The sequence below is a fragment of the Notamacropus eugenii genome, chromosome 2, assembly GCF_028372415.1.
Source record: "Notamacropus eugenii isolate mMacEug1 chromosome 2, mMacEug1.pri_v2, whole genome shotgun sequence".
NCBI lineage: Eukaryota > Metazoa > Chordata > Mammalia > Diprotodontia > Macropodidae > Notamacropus > Notamacropus eugenii.
This window is the reverse complement of record NC_092873.1, coordinates 221,232,357-221,253,579: the sequence shown is the minus strand read 5'-3', so window position 1 is coordinate 221,253,579 and position 21,223 is coordinate 221,232,357.

The window sequence follows — 21,223 nt, the reverse complement described above, 5'->3', positions numbered from 1 at the left end:
TAGTCAACTATTGGTATTATTCAATAAAATAATTAACATGTATACAGCAACTTAACCTTTGCAAAGTACCATCTTTAAAATACCCTGGAGTACATCTGCCTTTGGTAGTGACAGAGTACTGCTATCTATTAGGAGCAAACATTGGAATTCCCCTATGTCTCTCATCTGTAGCTATTGGTTAAATAGCTGAATTAGGGTCATTCCTTAAGATCTGAGTATAGTAATTGCCCCTGGGTGGCTGGTTATGTACTTAATATATCCGTGTAAATTACCATGTTATCTTTTATGGAAGGCATTATGGCATGACAGAAAAAGAACTAGCCTTGAAGGAAGACATGAGTTCAAGTGCCATTTCTGATAAGGGACCAGACACTAATGTCCTTACTAGAACTAAACTGCCAAGCATTCAAACTCTGCTTCAGAGAGCACAACTCTGATGGGCTGGTCATGTTGTTCAGATGCAAAATGTATGCTTGCCAAAAAGACTATTGTGTAGAAGAGAACTTATACAGGGCAGGCGATGACATGGTGGTCAGAAGAAGTGATACAAGGACACTCTCAAGGTCTGTCTCAAGAACTCTGGATTTGATTGTGCAACATGGGAGACATTGGCACAGGGCTGCTCGGCATGGCATGTCCAGATCAGAAAGGGTGCTGTGCTCTGTGAGCAAAGCAGAATTGAAACAGCTCAAAGGAAAAGCAGGATGCAGAAAGTTAGAGAATCCACCCCAAATGTTCACACGGGCTATTTGTACCTGACCAGTGGTAGAGCATTTTGAGCTCATATTGGTGTGATCAATCATAGTCGGGCACATTAAAACTTGACTCTAGTATAGTGATGTCATTTTGGTCCTCTTCAAAAATGAAGGACCACAAATAAGCATCTAGGCAGCTCCCTATGACTATTACTTTGCAGAGGAGGTACAGATGCCTGCTGATACTCTCCTGGAGTTCCAAATCAGTCAACAGAGCATTGATTAAGAGCTTGTTGCCTGAACCACCTAAATCCCTGGTCCTGTTCTGTCCTCCCCGCTCCCCTCACTCTATTACCCAGATTCACCTCCCTGAGTTCAAATCTGGCCTCAGATACTTACTCTCTGTGTGGCCCTGGGCAAGTCACTTAACCCTGTTTGTTTCAGTTTCCTCATCTGTAGATTGAGCCAGAAAAAGAAATGGAAGATCAGTCCAGGGTCCCTGCTAAGAAAACCCACCAAAGGGATCACAAAGAGGCAGACATGAATGAACACTTGAACAATAACCAAAGAGATAGCAAAATATGACATGCTATATATGTGTATATTTTTAAATTAACAAAATATTCTGTATCTTCATTATGGCACTACATTCATGAAGGCTTTTCCCATCTGCGCTCCTGCCCCTTGGGCTTTCAATGTTAATGGACCATTGGGCCATAAGCTCCTAGCTTCTGGAGTTCATTTTCACTAGCCTCAGACACAGCAGGCAGATGAGTCAGAGGAAGGACCACGATTCAGACCTATGCTGTGCAGGGAAAGGATGGTCAGGTCCCTGGGCCCCAGAGCCTGCCCTCAAAACTACTGAGGATCTGAAAGTTGGCTTCAAAGGAGGGAGCGGAACAGAAGCAACAACTGCACCCAGTTTCACAATGACTTGTGTCATCTGAACCAAGGCATTGCCCATCTGCCAGCCTGCCCACTGAGAGGGAAACTTACTCAGGAGGCAGACATCCACTCTGCTTCTCAGAGAGATGCCCAACATTTTCCCCACTTCACCCAACCCCCACCTAGGTTTATGTTTGTCAGCTCAGCCTTCCCAGCATGCAGTGACAAAGAGGCATGTACCAGGGAGAACAAATAGAGAAGTGACAGAATCCTGTCCCTTCTTTCCTTGAAATGGAAAGCTCAGCTGCTAAAGCAATAGCCCCAAGGGAACATGTGGGAAGTCTTCTGTTTAGAGTTAGGTTTATGAAAGGCATTAGCATAATGGGAACAGAACTTTCGGGAGTGGTCAAGAGTGCAGGAGGATACCTGGGCTCTTGGGATGTGCAGAGGGATGAGGTGTGAGCATAGTGGGTAAATGTGGGTAAACAGCTCCTCACTGGGGGCCAAGGAGAGGCAGGGGAGTCTGGCTCTTCTCAGATGTCCCAGAAGAAGAACAAAGAGCCTTGAAAGAAAAACAAAAACAGTGATTAAGGGAGAAGAAAGAGGAAAAAAGTTTCTGAGGTGTGACTTCATGTGATTTCATGTGACTGATGCAATGTGTTGCCTCAATGACAGAGCAATAGCCCCTGAATTTGAGAAACCTGTGAGATTGAGGGAAAGGGCTAGCTGCATCATGAGGGAGGGGAGGTCCCAAGCCCTTTAATTGATTATTGGTCAATAATTTTGTGATTGTACATTCGTTTTGGTCATGCCCAACTCTTCATGACCCCATTTAGGGTTTTCTTGGCAAAGATACAAAAGAGGTTTGCCATTTCCTTCTCCAGCTCATTTTATAGATGACCAACCTGAGATAAACAGGAATTAACTGACTTGCCCAGGGTCACACAGATAGTGTGTGGGACCGGATTTGAACTCAGAAAGATGAATTGTTGTGACTCCAGGCCTGGAACCTTTCACACTTTTGTATGTACTTTATATGACTAAGTGCTTTCGTTTTATTACCTTATTTGAGCCTCAGGGTAGTGGAGGTAGAAAAACATTCTAGGAGATAGTGTGGTGCATAAGAAAGTGCACTGGTTCTGAGAGAGAGGACATGGGTTTGAATCCTGGCTAAACTTACTACTATGGCCTTGGGCAAGTCACATTACCTGTAGCTTCACTTTCCTCCTCTTTAAAAAGATAATTTGGAGTAGATGGTCAGTGAGGGCCCTTCTCACCCTCAATTTTATCTATCTATCTATCTATCTATCTATCTATCTATCTATCTATCTGTCTGTCTGTCTGTCTGTCTGTCTGTCTGTCTGTCTGTCTGTCTCTGTCTGTCTGTATATCTGTCTATCTAGTGTCCTTTTCATAATATCCTGCTAATTTTCCTTGTTAGAATACTTTTTAATTTCAAAGAAAATTGTATTTATAAAAAGCTGTTTGGTTCAGAAAGAAGTCTTACACATATTTTCTCACTGGATCCTCATACTAACCCCAGGAAGAATAAACATTATCTCTATTTTACATACAAACAACTGAGGCTCACAAGGTTAAGTGACTTGGCCAAATTCAAAAAGTTAATTAAAGCCAAAGCTAGGACTCAAATCTAGGCTATTAGACTCTAAGTCCAGAGACTTTTAAAAACCCCAAGCAGCTCAGTAGATAGAGAGCTGGACCTGCAATCAGGAAGGCTTGAGTTCAAGTCTGGCCTCACATTCACTAGTTATGTGACCTCACACAAGTTATTTAACCTCTGTTTGCCTTAATCCACTAGAGAAGGAAGTAGCAAACTACTTTAGTATCTGTGCCAAGAAAATCCCCTATGAGATCACAAAGAGTCGAGCATGACTGAACATAACAACTTTCCTCCCACTACGAAGGCCTGTACAACCTGTGGCCCCAAGCACACCAAAAAATTTCAGGTTATCCTCTACATTTTTCACAGGTCACCTGAAATTCTTTGGTGGGCTTCAGGTTGTACAGACTGCACTAGTAGGCAGGTCAACTGTGTCTCCTAGCTTTGGTTTGATAGTATCATAGGAAAGCATCTTGGATGTCAATTGTCCTATTTAAGCTTGGAGAGTCTAGTGACCTGCCAAAAAGTCACACAAGTAGCATATTTCAGAACCAGGACTGAACTAGAAGGCACCAACTATAAGCAAAGCTCTGTGCTTAGTATTGTAGGAACTACAAAAAGATATGAGACTAGTGCTTGGGCACAAGGAACTTCTGGGTTTTTTAGGGGGATGGAGAGGGAAGAGAAGATAGAATGGAGAAGTAGGGAGAAGTAGGGTTACCTCATGTAATTAATCTGTCAGCATAAGTAAATCATTGCTTCTTTTGTCTGGATTACTGATTTTAGGTTGGAATGTACAACTCTCCCTGCATAGCATGTCAGTTACTGCCAAACTCAACATGTGAAATGGTGGTTTGTGCAACTAGAAATGCCCTGGGAACCTCAAGATATTAGTACTGACAGAGAGGGACCTTAGGAATCAGCAGACATAATGACTTTTCCTCCCTGATAAAGAGACTGACCCAGAGAGAAGAAGGGATTTGCTCAAGATCGCATAAGAATAATCATCCTATGCCTCATCCTATGCCAATCCCAGCATGTATAACATTTGTTTTACATTGAGGAGGTGGATGAGGAATTGTAGGGCTTTAATCCACAACCCTCTTTTTCCAAGTAGTGAATGGCCCTAGGGGACTGACCCTATTTTAGGAAATAGAGTCACACACTCATTGTTGGTAATAATCAGTCAGTCAATGAGTATTTATTAGACTGTTATATGGCTTGGTTTAGTGAATTAACTGCCTACCTTGGAGTCAGAAAGACCAGGGATTAAGTCCTACTACAGGCACATGTCAGATATGTGACTGGGTATATCAATTAAACCTTCAGTACCTTAAACAATTATTTAAGAATTTAAGTTGGGGTGGGGTGGAGTGGGTGTGTTGAGTCAAGATGGCTAAGTACAGGCAGCAACTCAGCTGAACTCTCCCAGTATTCCCCACAAAACAACTTTAAAATAACACTTCAAGTGAAAGTGAAAAACAGCAAAGTCAACAAAAGGTTAGAGTGAGACATTTTTCCAGACCAAGACAACTTAGGAGATTGGCAGAAGAGGTCTGTGATCCTGGAGTGGGGGTTAACACAGAATGACAACACAAGCAGCAGTCCTGGGAGGTGGCTTTGAAAGCAGCAGCACCTGTGGAAGCTCTCAGCCCAAAGATGGTAAGGGGGAGTTAGAAAGCTGATCAGAAAGAAATTATGGGGAACCCTTGCTGGCATTAGGTGCTGGACCTTGTTGCATTGCCCATGTGCAGTTTCAAGTGGATGTTCTAGGGCCAAAAGAAATGATGATGACCCTCACAGTCCCAGGATAGAAAAGAGTGGTGATGATCACAAAAGAGTACAGGCCCTAGTTTCAGTTTACAGGCAAAAAGGAGCATTAGTACTTATAGTTGCAGACCAGGGGACCAGGTCATAATTCCAGGGCCAAGAAGAGCACTAGCACCCAGGTTGCAGGGGAGCAAGGTCTCTTCCTGGATAAAGATCAGAGCACAGGTTAGAAGTACAGTGACCATAACTCTTCTGGGATCACACCATCTTAAAAGCACCAAAAACTTAAGTACTCCAAGAATTAACTCTGAAAGCAGCAGCACAACCAACCTGAAGCTTGGGATGGTGCCCGCTCAATCCCAGGAGCAGTGCCCAACTTTAACATCAAGTTGAAAGTCAAGAAATAGGCTGGAAAAAAATAAGCAAATAACAACAACTACAAAAAGAACCTGATCATAAAAAGCTACTATGGAAAGATCAAGATACAAACTCAGAAGAAAATATTGATGTCAAAAGAGCTACAAGCAAATCCTCAAGTAAATGTGAATTGGGATATGTCAAATAGGAATTCGTGGAAGAGCTCAGAAGAGATTTTAGAAATCAAATAAGAGAAGTAGAGGAAAATTGGGAAAAGAAATAAAACTCATACAAGAAAGTTATGAAAAGAGAGCCAATAGCTTGGTAAAAGAGGCACACACAAAAAAATACTGAAGAAAATAACACCTGAAAAAAATAAAATTGGCCAAATGGTAAAAGAGGTATAAAAATTCACTGAAGAAAATAATTCCTTAAAAATTAGAATTGAGAAACTGGAAGATCATGACTACATGAGATAAGTAGAAAACAATAAAGTAAAGCCAAAAGCATGAAAACATATAAGAAAATGTGAAATATCTCATTGGAAAAACAACTGACCTGGAAAATAAATCAGGGAGAGATAAATTATGGACTACTTACTTGAAAGCTATGATTAAAAAAAAAGAGCCTAGATATTATATTCCAAGAAACTATCAGAGAAGACTGCCATAATATTCTAGAACCAGAGGGTAAAATAGAAATTGAAAGAATCCATCAATGATCTATTAAGAGATCTCAAAATGAAAACTCGAGTAATATCATAGCCAAATTCCAGAGCTCCTAGGTCAAGGAGAAAATATTACAAGTAGCCAGACGTAACAATTCAATTCAAACATCATGCAGAAAGAGTCAAGATCACACAAGATTTAACAGCTTCCACGTTAAAGGGACAAAGGGCTAATAATAAGATATTCTGCAAGGCAAAGGAGCTAGGATAACAACCAAGAATAATCTGTATAGCAAAACTGAGTATGATCCTTCGGGGGAAAAAGGAATATTTCATGAAATAGAGAATTTTCTAGCATTCCTGATGAAAAGACCAGAGCTGAATAGAAAATTTGACTTTCAAATATAATACTCAAGAGAATCACAGGAAGGCAAAGGTGAAAGAGAAATCATAAGGGATTCAATAAGATTAAATTGTTTACATTCTTTTATGTGAAGATGATACTTGTAACCTCTAAGATCTTTATCATTATTAGAGCAGTTAGAAGGAATATACATAGACAGAGGACATGGGTGTGAGTTGACTATGATGGGAAGATCTCTCTCTCTCTCTTATATGTGTATCTATCTATCTATATATGTGTATATATATATATGTATGTATGTGTGTGTGTATATATATATATATATATGTATATATATATATATATATACATATATATATATATATGAAAGAGAGATTCACCAGGAAAAGGACAAAGGGAGAGGAAAAATAGGGAAATTAATCTCACATAAAAGAGGTAGACAAGGAAGAGCTTTTACAGGAGGTAGGGCATGGCAGAGGGGAATGATGAGTAATACTTGAACTTCATTTTCATGAGAATTGGCTCAAGGAGGGAATAATATACATGCTGAGTTGGGCAGAGAAATCTGTCTTACTCAATGGGAAGCAAGAAGTGAAGGGCATAAGAAAAGGAAGGGTTGATAAAAGGGAGGGCAAATAAGACAGTAGTCAGAAGCAAAAGAGACTTTTGAGGAGGGATGAGGTAAAAAGAGAAGGAAAAACAGGGGAAAATAGGATAGAGAGAAATGCAAAGGTAGTAATTATAACTGTGGATGTGAAGGGGATAAATTCCCCCTTAAAACAGAAGCAGACAGCAGAATGAATTAGTAACCAAAATCTAACAACATACTGTTTATATGGAACACAGTTGAGACAGAAAGACACAGGGTAAAAATAAGGGGCTAGAGTAGAATCTATTATGCTTCAGTTGAGGTAAAAAAGGTAGGGGTAGCAAAAATAGATCTAATTAAAGGAGATAAGTAGGGAAATTACATCTTACTAAAAGGTACCATAGACAATGAAGTAATATAAATACCACATATATGTATGAAATGGTACAGCATCCAAATTCTTAAAGGAAAGGTTAAGTGAGTTACTGGAAGAAATAAAAAGTAACCTCAACTTTCCTCTCTCAGAAGTAGATAAATCTAACCAAAAAAATAAACAAGAAAGAAGTTAAAGAGATGAAGAGAATTTTAGAAAAGTAACATATGATAGACCTTTGGAGAAAATTGAATGGAAATAGAAAGGAGTATACCTTTTTCCTGAGGTATACATGACATCTTTACAAAAAAAGATTACATATTAGGACATAAAAACCTCACATTCAAATACAGAAAAGCAGAAATATCAAATTCACCTTTTCAGTCACAATGAAATAAAAATTATATTTGATAAAAGGCTATAGAAATATAGATTAAAAATTAATGGAAAGTTAACCAATCTGATCCTAAAGAGTGGGTAAAGAACAAATCATAGAAACAATCAAAAATTTCATTAAAGAGAATGACAACAATGAGAAAACGTTCCAAAATTTGTGGAATACCATCAAAGCAATACTTGAGGGGAAATTATATCTCTAAGTATATAATCAACAAAAAAGAAAAGGAGCAGATCAGTGGGTCAGGCATGCAACTAAAAAAAGCCTAGAAAAAGAAAAATAACCCTCACAATTAAATAAAAAAATAGAAATTCTGGAAATCAAAGGAGACAATAAAATTGAAAGTTAAAAAAAGTATTACATTAATAAACAAAATATGAAGGGGTTTTGTGAAAAAAATAAACAAACAATGAAATATATAAACCATTGATTAGTTTGATTTTTTTTAAAAAAAGAAGAAAACCAAATTACTAGTATTAAAATTGAAAAAAAGTGAATATGCCACCAATAAAAATGAAATGAAAGCAATTATTAGGAATTTTTTTGCCCAATTATATGTCAATAAATCTAACAATCTAAAGGAAATGAATGCATGTTTACAAAAATATAAACTCAGATTAATAGAAGAAATAGAATGTTTAAATAGCTTTATCATAAAAGAAAAAGAAATTGAACTATCCATCAATAAGCTCCCTAGGAAAAATCTCAAGGACCAAATAGAGTCACAAGGGAACCAAACATTTAAAGAACAATTAATTTTCATACTACATAAACTATCTGGATAAATAGATATTGAAAAAGTCCTACCAAATTCTATTTATGACACAAATGTAGTGCTGGTACATAATCCATGAAGAATAAAAACAGAGGAAAAAAATTATAGACTAATTTCCCTAAAGAATATTGATGCAAACATTAAATAAAATACTAGCAAAGAGATTACAGCAATATATCATAAAAATCATACACTATTGAGTAATAGTGCTGATAATGACTATACAGAGCTTTGATTTCTTCTTCTGAGAACTGCCTGTTCATATCCTTTGATCATTTATCTATTGGGAAATTACTTATATTTTTATAAATTTAAATAAGTCCTCTATACATTTGAGAAATGAGAACGTGCTGTAATTCCCCACCCTCACCCCAGCTGTGGGGAAGAGGTTATAAATCTGAGAAACTGGGAGAATGATGGTACCCTCTACAGAAATTAGGAAGTTTAGTAGAGGAGAATGTTTGTACAAAAGAATAAGTTCTATTTTGAACATATTGAGGTTGATATGTCTTTGGAACATCTAATTCAAGATGTCCAATAGGTAGTTGGTAATATGGGACTGGAGTTCAAGAGGGAAATGGGTCTTAATATATAGATCTGTGAACCATGGGCATAAAGATGATACTTATATTCATAGCCACTGATGAGGTCACCAAGAGAGATTGTAGAAAGTGAGGAAGGCCCACAACAGAACCCTGTAGTGCAATCACATTTAGGTGGCATGATATTCTTGGTAATTCAGCCAAGGAAACAAAGAAAACTAAAACAATGAGAAATTTTCAGACAAGTAGGTGGAGAACCATGAAAGATCTGGGTCATCATCACTCAGAGAGAGGAAAATATCCAGGAAAAGAGGTTGGTCATCAGTGTCAAATAGGGTACAGAGATACAGAAGAATGAAGACCCAGAAAATGCCATCAGATATGGCAATTAGTAGAGCATTGGTAATGTTGAAGGGAGCAGTTTCAGTTGAATGATTAGATGGGAAGCCAGATTTCAAGGGGTTAAGAAGAGGGTCAGAATAGAGATAAGGGAAGCAATGACCTTAAACCACTTTTTCTAGGAGTTTGCCAAAAGGGGGATGAAAGATGTAAGGCAGTAGTTTGAGAGGATAGTAAGGTCTAGTGAAGATTTTTTAAAGTTACAGACAAAGCTAAGAATAGTTGAGATTTGAACTCATTGAAGGACCATTGGGATTAAGATTCATTGAGGACAGGAAAGAAGGTATTTATAGAGATAGCAGGAAAAGCTTAATAAAAGGCAGAGGCAAGAAACTGCAAACAAAGTTTAGGATACAAATCAATGTGGATAGAAAAGACAGTTTTATTTTTACATCAAATTTTTTTTATTTAACAAAAATTTATTTTCTCTCCTCACCTCCCCCTACTACTGGGGAAAAAAAAAAAAACAAAACTCTTATAATATATGTGCATCGTCAAGTAAAATGAGTCTCAGCCATGTCCAAAAAATATCTCATTCTGTGCCCTGTGTTCTTCACTTCTCGGTCAGGAGGCAGGTAGTATGCTTTTAATGAATCTTTTTAGAATCATGGTTGGTAATTGTATTGATGAGAAGCCTTAAGGGTTTCAAAGTGTGGTGTGTTTTTCTTTTCTCTCTCTCTCTCCCTCCTTTTTTTTTTTTTTAAGAATTTTGTTGCTATTGCAAAAGTGAAACAGAGAAGTTCTATGATCAGTAGTTCAGGAGAGAAGGCTGAAAGCATAGTTTGAGTATCAGGGACCCTTCAATTCGAACCTTAATCTGTAGGCAAGGGGAAACAATTAAGGGGTTTGACTGTTTATTTTCTTACAATAGAGCATGTATGGGCATAGGCAGTGCTTATGGGTATAGTTTTGGGCTACATTGGGAAATTATTATGGTGTAAAAACAGAAAACATCATTTTTTTTAAAGTTCTGCACTTAGTATTAGCAGAAATCTGAATTCAAATCCAGACAGTTACTGGATTTGTAGTCACAGAAAAGTCACTCATCTCTCAGTGCATTACTTAGTTTCCACACAGTTACTAGATGTGTGGTCACAGAAAATTCACTCATCTCTCAGTGCCTTACTTAGTTTCCACATCTGTCAAATAAGGATACTAATATCTGTAGGACCTACCATGTAGGGATGCTGTGCAATCAATATGTGTAAAGCAAAATACTGTATAGTGTGTCCCAAAACACTTAGTGCAGCTTTTATGCTCCTGAAGCTTAAAGATAATTAAGCTTTATATAAATGTCAGATGTTATCAACGACTGAAAAGTTTCTAATGTAGCTTATAGGGAAGGTGGCGGCACCGAGAGCAGAAATTCAGAAACAGGGGTGATGAATGGTTTCTGTTTTGGACATTTTGACTTTGAAAGGATCATAGGACACCCCAGTGGATTTATCCAAAAGATAGTTGAAAATATAGGACTGGAGTTCAGAAGAGAGGTCAGGTCTAAAGGTAAAGATCTGTGAATGAGAATCAAAACTCTGAGCATGAAAGAAATCTCAATTTCACAAAGGTAGATCTGCAAAGAAGTCTTATATCTTTCCTCTATGGTGTAGAATGACTAATTAGTAACTTATAAGGATTTTAGTTAAGAATTTATTTCACAGGGTGGAGCCAAGATGGTGGAGTAGAAAGATGGACCTGTAGAAGCTCCCCCACATAGCCCATATAATACAATCAGGATAACACAAGATCTAGCAGCTTCTACATTAAGGGATTGAAAGACTTGGAATATGATATTCCCGAAGTTAAAAGAGCTAGGATTAAAACCAAGAATCACTTACCCAGCAAAACTGAGTATAATACTTCAGGGGGAAAAATGGTCATTCAATGAAATAGAGGACTTTCAAGCATTCTTAATGAAAAGACCAGAACTGAATAGAAAATTTGACTTTCAAACACAAGAATCAAGAGAAGCATGAAAAGGTAAACAGGGAAGAGAAGTCATAAGAGATTTTCTGAAGTTGAACTGTTTACTTTCCTACATGGAAAGATAATATTTGTAACTCTTGAGACTTTTCTAAGTATTTGGGTAGTTGGGGGGATTACACACACACACACATGCATATATACATAAATATATATATAGAGAGAGAGAGACAGAGAGACAGAGAGCACAGGGTGAGTTGAATAAGAAGGGATAATATCTAAAAAAATAAAATTAAGGGGTGAGAGAGGAATATAATGGGAGGAGAAAGGGAGAAATGGAATGGGGCAAATTATCTCTCATGAGAGAGGCAAGAAAAAGCTTTTTCAATGAAGTAGAAAAGGGAGGAGGTGAGAGGGAAAAAGTGAAGCTTACTCTCATCACATTTGACTTAAGGAAGGAATAACATGCACACTCAATTTGGTATGAAAAATCTATCTTACACTATAGGAAAGTAGGGGAGAAGGGGACAAGTAGGGTGGGCGTGATGATAGAAGGGAGAGCAAATGGGAGAAGGGAGTAATTAGAAGTAAGCACTTTAGGGTAGGGACAAAGTCAAAAGAGAGAATAGAAGAAATGGGGGGCAAGATAGGATGGAGGGAAATAGTCTTATACAACATGATTATTATGGAAGTCTTTTGCAAAATGACACATATATATAGCCTGTATTGAATTGCTTGCCTTCTCAGTGGGGATGGGTGGGGAGGGAGGAAGGGAGAGAAGTTGGAATTCAAAGTATTAGAAACAAAGGTTGAGAAATATTATTGCATATAACTGGAAAATAAGAAATACAGGTAATGGGGTATAGAAATCTATCTTGCCCTACAAGAAAAGAAAGAAGATGGGGATAAGGGAAGGGAGGACTGTGATAGAAGGGAGGGTATATTGAGGGAATGGGTAATCAGAATGCAAGGCATTATGGGGTGGGGGCAAGGGAGAGATGGGGAGAAAATTTAGAACCCAAAATTTTGTGGAAATGAATGTTGAAAACTAAAAATAAATAAATAAACATTTTTAAAAAAATAATTTATTTGACCTTGGAGGATTATGGGAAAGATGATCAGGAACTTTACTGAAAACCTCTACTGTCCCCTGGGTACTCACATCAACAACTCAATCTGCCCCAAAGGGGAACTATTAATGTAGTCTTGTTTCCTCTTTCTTTAAAATATTTAAATATCTTAGGTGCTAGTTAGAGCAAAGCTCTAAGCTGACTACGCTCTACACTACACTGATTACTAGCTCCAAACTCCACATCTCTTTGAGATGTTCATAACTCCAAGCATTCGTTCCCTTCATGTCATTCTCTTCTCTGCAACAGGAGTCCAATACAAAGGTATTCTTTACTGGGTTTGTGATAGAAAAGAGAAAATTCAGATACAATGAAAAAAAAACATGTACAAATGCAAGAGAAATATGTACAAATAATCACAAATTCCAAATCACAAAAACTCAGAGATGAAAGGGACTTGGGAAGCAACCTCATACAATCTATACCTGATAGCTCAGAGGTGCAGTGGATAGAACACTGTTTCTGGAGTAAGAAAGATCTGACTTGATGTCTCCTTTCTCAGCCTCAAAATAGTGTCTATATTCTAGGGTTGTTTTCAAAATAGAATGAGATATTATTTGTAAAGGACTGTGAAAACCTTGAAGTGCTATATGAATAATATTTACTATCATTCATATTATCATAATATCATTATTTGAAGCTGTAAGGTATCTCAGAAGGCACTTAATCCAACCCTTTTATTTTATATATAAGGAAACTGAGGCCCAAGGAGGTTAAATGACTTGCTGAAGAACCAAGGTCTTAATACTGAGGTAATAATACCTAGGTAATAATACCTAGCTCTTATATATCACTTTAAACTTTGCAAAACACTTTGCATATATTCTCATTTTTATCCCTTGATTCTGAATCAGTACTCTTTATAGATCTAAAAACTTTAATTCATATGAAAGTTATTTTGCAAGTTCTGAACCAAGATATGATTACAATTTATCAATTATTGAATTCAAAATTTATGATTACTATCCATTTATGAGGACACAACAGTACTGCCAGAAGGAACCTAAATAGTATTATTAAAGATTATGGAGTCTTGTCTAGAAACTGAATACCACAGTTTGTATTTTTCACAATACTGTCCATTGAAACCACTGGATACAGAAGAGAAAAATTGATTTGATAAAAAAAATAGTTTGGCTAATAAGGTGGTGATTTTGATTTGGTAAGTAAGCCGCTGGCAAATAAGATGGTGATTGAGATGAGATTTTGAACTTTGGAATTCAACTTAAAATACAGAGATGATGAACTGCTGGTAATGGAGTAAACTATATGGTGGGTGGTAAGAATTTATTTGCCTGATCTTACAAATATAATTAAAATGGCCTTACCACAGTGCTTGGCACATAGTTTTATATATCAATATGTGCTGACTGATTGGTTGATTGATTTATTTATTCAAAAGTTTCAGAAAAAAGATTGGTAGGATTCCATTGATTAAAATTACAGGGAAAAATCACTCCAAGAACAATGGGAAATTCTGAAGAATAAGATTCTAAAGACAAAGATGAAAAGAATCTCAATAAGGAGGAAAGTGGTATATATCCTGAGACTCACATGAATTTATAGGAAATAACTAACTTAGAATTTCAAAAGATATGTACAGAAAATGGAAGGGGGGCAAGTAACAGAGGATGAATATAAGAACAATGGCATTGTTCTCTAAAATAATGTCAGGATTGCTAAAGATGAGAAGGCACTAAAATTGGTAAGGAAAACTAAGGACAAGAAAAAGGGTGGGTTTTTTTGTTTTGTTTTTAAGCTAAATTGGGGGAAAGGGGAAAATTAAGCAAGAGACCAAATACCTCTCCCTTCCCCCACCACTCCACTACTTGGGGGTAAAGTGGGGCAATCATAATTGACAACAAAGTCTACTAGGGCTATTCAATTCTCATTTGTTTTCTGCTTTCTCTGCCAAGGATAATGACTTTGGGCCTGGAAATAAGAGCATGAAAATGGCTAACAGGAAAGTGATACTCAAGAAAAGTAAGGATATACAGAAGCATCAAGCAGTCTTGACAAATTTAAGTCACATGGCCCAGATGAACTACATTTTCAGTTACCAAAAGAAGTGGCAGCTGTGATTGTTGAGCCACTATTAGTGATATCTGAAAGATCAATAAAAATGAGAGAAAAAAAACACAGAAGTGGGAGATAACATAATTCAGTGAAAAAGCTTCTGGATTTTAAGCCAGAGGACCTGGCTCTGCCACTCATAATGCATTAACCTTTGGCAAATCACTTACTTTCTGGGATGCTTAATTTTCTCATCATTGAAATGAGAAGGTTCAGTTAGAGAGCCTCTGAGGCTCCTTCCAGTTCTAAATCTTTGTTCTTTTGGACTTCACATCCTATGACCAGTGTTTGAATTTTGGGGGGAAAAAAGAAAAGAAAATGAGAATAGGGTATAAAAGTATAAACAAGTGACCTTCATTCCACTTCCTAAGAAAATTCTCGAAGAGAGTCAGAATTTAGTATTAGTGAGAGTTGAGAAAAAGAAGTAGTAATTACAGAGAGCCATCATGGCTTTAGGATATACACTTATATCCTTTTCTCTTAAATTATTCAGAGCTCCCTCTTTACTTTTTTTTCCTTATGCCTCTTTCTGGAATGCAGTGAGAGGAAGGAGGGATTTTCTCTTTTCCTCCATCTTCACCATGAGTAATTGACATGACTTGTGTCAGAATCTCATAGTGAAGATAAGACATGTACTGGCACTCAGCCTGAGAAGAAACTTATGGCCATGTGGTTTCTTTCTCCAAGTAGCAGGTAATATGGACTTTTGGCAAAAGCACATGGCAGTCTGTATGTAATTCCCCAGGAGACCTGAAAGGGGAGTTTCTAAACTTCAAGTTTCATGCCATCTTTTGCTTTTCTGTTTCCAATTCTGAGCACAAGTAGGAAATTAGACATTTGAAGGGGGAATTTTCCTAGATGAAAAGCTGGTAGGAACTAGGGCACCGAGAGGTTTCTTACAAAGTCACATACCAAAAGCAGACATTTCTGTATTGGGCTTGAGAAGCGAGTTCCAGCTTCAGGAGTGGCCTTGGGGGTAATCCCAGATTCAAGAATGCTTGAATTCAAGGGTTTGGACACTGGAGAAAGAAGGTTCTTTCCTCAGGCAATGTGCACTCTGAGAAAGAACTGTATCTTCTACTAGGAGAACAAAGCCAGTGAACAAACTGGATAAAAAGAAAACTAACTAGAGCAGGGATTTAGTAAAACAAAAAATAAATAACCTACTCCCCTAAATTTCATGGTATATCTTAGTAGTACAGCAAGCCTAGAGTAATGGAATAATGGAGCTTTGAAGTATTCAAGTATAATCACAAATAAGAATGATTAGCCCTTAGCATTAATGTTTCTTTGTTTATTGATTGCTTTTTGTAGCCATGAAAGAACTGAAGAAATTAAATTGAGTATGTATCATTGTATAATTGATTCTACTCTGTAACTGATCCTAATCTGTATTCCTGCCTCATTTGGTGTCATTACGTAAGCCATGTTTCTTTTTCTCTTTGACTATGAGCTAAATTTAGAAGTTTAGTTCTCCTGCTAATCACCGTTCTATTCTTGCTTTTAAAAAAAATCTGTCATCCCAGAAGGATGCAGGTGGACACCAGGAAAGTTCTAATATCTTTATACCACCAAGTCATCCTTCAAGGATATCTGGTTTATTTTCCAAAGAACTATGGCTTACTATCTCCAGCTTTGTAGGTGGGCTCAAACAATGAACATATCTTAATCACAGGAAGGAAGGAGGGAGTTGTTGTTAGCCCTGCATTCCCAATTTCCAAACAATTGTATTGTTTTCACCCCCTTGATGCTGCCAGTCCTGTAACCAAGTGCATTATTTTCCTAATCTACCCAATTCTACTTAGTTCTATGCTTATAAAAAGGAGGTGTGTTTCCTCTCCTGGGTCTTTGGCCTAACTGAGGCAGCCATTTGACCCACTTTATTAACAGGTTTGCACCCTGCTAATAAACCGATAAAGCCCAGAATACTGCACCTCAGTTTACCTTTTCTAAATTCTATCGAGACAGAATATAGAAAGTCTAGGTGACATTGTGACCTGAGAACCTGCCTTACCATTAGCAAGACCTAGGTTCAGATCTTTCCACCCCTACATATAAGGCCCAGCTGTTTCATTCTGAGCAAGTCTCTTAAAAAGGAAAAGGAAAACTGTAGATAAAATGTCCCTCTGAACTAGTAGAAGGAATTCCTCTGCTGAGGATCTCTTCTACTGATGAAATCAGAGATCTGATAGGAATACACACACACAAACACACACACACACACACACACATGCTCATACACAATTTTAAAAATGCATATCTGCCCCTGTTAAATGAATTGCATATGTTATTTTATATCAGTTTTTGTTATATCAGGGTTTGAAACAAGGCAGGGAAAAGATACTATATGCTATAGAAGTCAACAAGCATTATTAAGTACCTAGAATACTCCAGATCCTGTACCAAGTGCTGAAAATACAATGACAGGCAAATGGAGAATTCTTGTCTTCCTGGGTTTCACTTCTAATGGGAGAGACAGCAATCAATAATTATATTTATGTTCTGAATCAGGGGTATTAGATTCTGAATCAATCACTATTCCAGCAATCAACCTTAGCACTGACTTCCCTGCTGACTGTCAGGACTACTGAGGAGTGCTGAGGTTCAAAAACAAACCAAACCAAAAACCAAAACAAACCCAGCCTATATCACCATCACCAGCTCAATGCTAGACTAAGGTTAAACTGAGACAATAATGATGATGATGATGATGATTACAATTCCTATATATATAGGGTTAGATCTTTCAAGGTTTATGAAGTGCTTAGGGTTTTGTTGTTGTTACCTGCTTTTTTCTTTTTGCCAATTGTTTTCTTCACTAAAACCTACATAATTAAAGGATATTTTTTTTTACAGGAGGACTATTGAATTCCTTCATAAATATTCCAGTATTTTAAAGATACTAATACTTCTCATTCAAATTAGTTTGATGGAAGTGATATACCTATTTTAGTGAGAAAGAAAAAAATTACAAAATTTAAAGCCCAGTTGACTATAGTAAGCCAAAATTTATAATAATTTGGACCAACTAAGTAGAAGTTAAATTTTACACTATAACTAGGTAAGAGGATTTGCTAAGCAAATTAATAGTATCAACAAGAGAAATATTTTGCCTTTTTAAGAAGAAAGATAGGCAAACACTTTCAAATACTTCCTTAACATTTGCATTTAAACAATACTGTGAGTTCATTAGAAATTATTCTTATTACCTGGAAAAAAAAATTTGAGAAGATTTTGTAAATTATACAGTATATAGTTTGCCTCTCACTTTTCTTCCTTTTCAGCACTGCTATTTGCACCAGTAAAAAAGAAAATTAGACTTCCTTCCTTTAATTCATTAGTTTTCTAAATGAATTAGCTCTCTAATTCAATAAATTGACTTCCCCAATCTACTTCTCCAAAGAAGGTAAATCAGTGAACTCTGATTGTATGGAAACAAAGATTGAAAGGTGAATAATCAATACAGTACAAACTCGAGGCACTAGGAACTGTGATTGAAAGATGGGCAGAGGTATGCAATTCACATTAAATCTACTGGGTACTTTGTTTTTTTTAATTGAGGACTGAAAAGGAAAAAATGTATCTTTCCTGTTTTACATAGCTGTTTCCCGAAGAACAATACTTTTTGGAAGTATTATTTAGGGAAGGTCAAATTCAAATTAAGTTTAATTTAGTTCTTTTGGCTAATGTATGTGCATGCTATGGTGATCTGGTGAATTTGTGATTTCCTTCATGAAGAGAATCCCTCCATTACTAAAGATATCACAAGTTTTCTACATTATCTCATTCTGAGTTTCTTGTCAGTGTCATTCCATAAACCCTCCATGGGGTAGCTATCTATACAAGGCTCTGGAAACTTTCCTTTGATTCTTAGTAAATGTTGATGATTCCCAATGACATTTGCTTCTATATTGCTACAAAAGGGGCTTCTCCCTCCCCACCTTCCACATATATATTGGCCACATTTTATAGAAATATAGGTTCACATGGTCAATGGAAATGATAATAGAATTTTAATTTTTTTAAATTTTGACATTTTATTGTGTGAATTTAACAAACACCAAATAAAGTGGACTTTCCATATACCTAGTAGAACAGAAAAAGAGAATTATACATGAAACTAAGAATCTCTATTATGTTCAATAAGCTTTTCTTTTAAAACATTGAATCAATTCAACATGTAACTTTCATAGCTGCCCTGGTTGTCTACTATTCCTTCTGATCTTTCTTCTGTTATCTTTGGTATTTTTAAAAATGCTTAAATAACTCTCTTTTCTTTTCATTTTCTTTTTTGTCTACTATATCCCTGTTCTTCCCCCACTCCAGCTTTGGAAATAAAAAGGGGAGGGGGAAACCCTTTGTAATAAAAATGCATAATCAAGGAAAACAAATTCCTCCATTGGCCATGTCCCAAACAGCCAATGTTTCAGTTTGCACCTTGAGGTCATCACCTCTCTGTCAGAAGGTAAGTAATATGATTCATTATTTGTCTTCTGTAATTGTGGCTGGTTGTTTCATTGATATTTTCAAGGTTGTTTTTACAGTGTCGTCATTGTAGAAGTTGTTCTTCTGGTTCTGCTCAATTCATGCATCAATTCATACAAGTCTTCTTAGGTTTCTCCAAAGTTGTTCCTTTTGTTATTTCTTACAGTATAATAATATTCTACTACATTCCTACTCTAGTTTAATTTGTTCAACCATTTCCCAACTGATGATTACCTCCATAGTTTTTGTTCTTTGCCATAACTGAAACAGATTTACACAAGTCTTTTTCCTCTTTCTTTCATTCCAAGTAGTATTATCACTGAGTCAAATGGTATGCATAGTTTACTTGATTTGGAGACATAATTCCAAATTTTTTTCCAGAATGGTAGGATCAATTGATAGGTCTTCCTATAGTACATTTGTGTCTTTGCTTTTCCTGCATTACTCTCCCACATTTGTCAATTATATTTTTGTCATCTTTATTTTATTACTCTAATGGCTATGCAGCAAAGCTTCAAAGTTGTTTCAATTTAAATTTGTCAAATTATTAATGATTTGAAGCATTTTTCATATTATTGGTGAGCTTGGATTTCTTCCTTTGAAAACTATTATACTTTGGTCATTTATCTATTGGGAACAGGTTTTGTTCTTGAAAATTTCAATTGGTTCCTTAGATATCTTGGATATGAAACCTTCATCAGAGAAACTTGCTGTAAAAGAATTTGCTGGTTTAACTATTCTTCTAACTTTAACTGCATTGTTTTTGTTTGTGAAAAAACTCCATCTTGGATCTTTGAATGGTGTTTGTTAATGAAGCTTAAGTCTTCTACTTGCTTTGATAAAAATTGAGTTCAAGTTCCATGTCCTAGTGCTTATCTTTCATCCAGTCAAAGTTATTAATCAGTAGAACAGATTGGAATAGTTGGACATGTGGCTATAATAGAAAAAGTCCTGGAATAGAAGCCAGGAATTATGGATGTCATTAGTTCAGAGACATTGAGTGACAACGTCTCTGGAGTTTCAGGATTGTGCTAGGTCTCTAACACATCCTTCCAGTTCAACAACTGTATAATTTCCAAGGAAACTATGAAATCTCTTTCTAGGAGGTCTTTTAAATATGTACATATTTATCTTGGAGAAGGAAATGGGCAACCATTCTAGTACCTTTGCCAACAAAACTCCACATGGAGTGATGAAGTGTCAGATACAACTGAAAAATGACTGAATAACATCATATTTATCTATCCTGTATGTATTTTAGTGTAGTCTAAATTAACTAGAAGCATGGAAATAAATTATAGTTCTATCAGTATCTCACATTCGTATGATTCACCTATGTTCATGAGTCTTGCAAATAACCATTTGGAGAAGTTAACCATCTGTGACTAGTGAACAATTTTGATTTTACTAATCTTACTACATATGTGCCCATTTTAGAGGTATTTAGTTGAACAAAAAAGATATTAAGTTAGGACTAGTGTAATTTTCATATGCATTTGCCAGAGAGATACTCAATATTTCCTCCATGTGTACATCATATAAGTTTAAATCTATATGTTGTGTTTTCATGTGAAATGACAACTTATACTTCTATTGATTAATTTAGGTATTTGTAGTAAAGAGATATTTTGATTTCAAGTATATTGAGCAAGGATAATCTTATTTCTGTTCTGTATAGCATGAAGTACCAATGTAATTGGTATTTTAATTTATATATTTACCTTATTTTTATTATTTATTCATATTTATTATTTATTCATTTTGATAATTGCTATATGATGTCTAATTTTGACTCCATATTATTTGACCAATGTGTAACATCGTATCGGCTACTTAATTCCAGGAAGTGGAGGAACTAAAATGGAATTTTAAAAATGTATTCTCAATGCAAGAATATTTTTAAATACTATTAGTAGGATAGTTTATTAGCATTGCATCTGATAGAATAATTGAAGTATGTTGAATAATAATAATATCAGTGCATAGTAATTAACTGTGATATATGCCCTAAATGTAGAGACATTGTCATTCATTGTGAGACTCGTAATTTAAAATGAGATATGTGAGCTTTAAATTAAGCTTGAACGATTGATGAGAATATTGAGAAATTTGGGCTAGGAAGTGTGGTGTAATAAAAAAGGTTTGGCAGTGGGCAGATGTGATTACTTGTCTGGCTATATT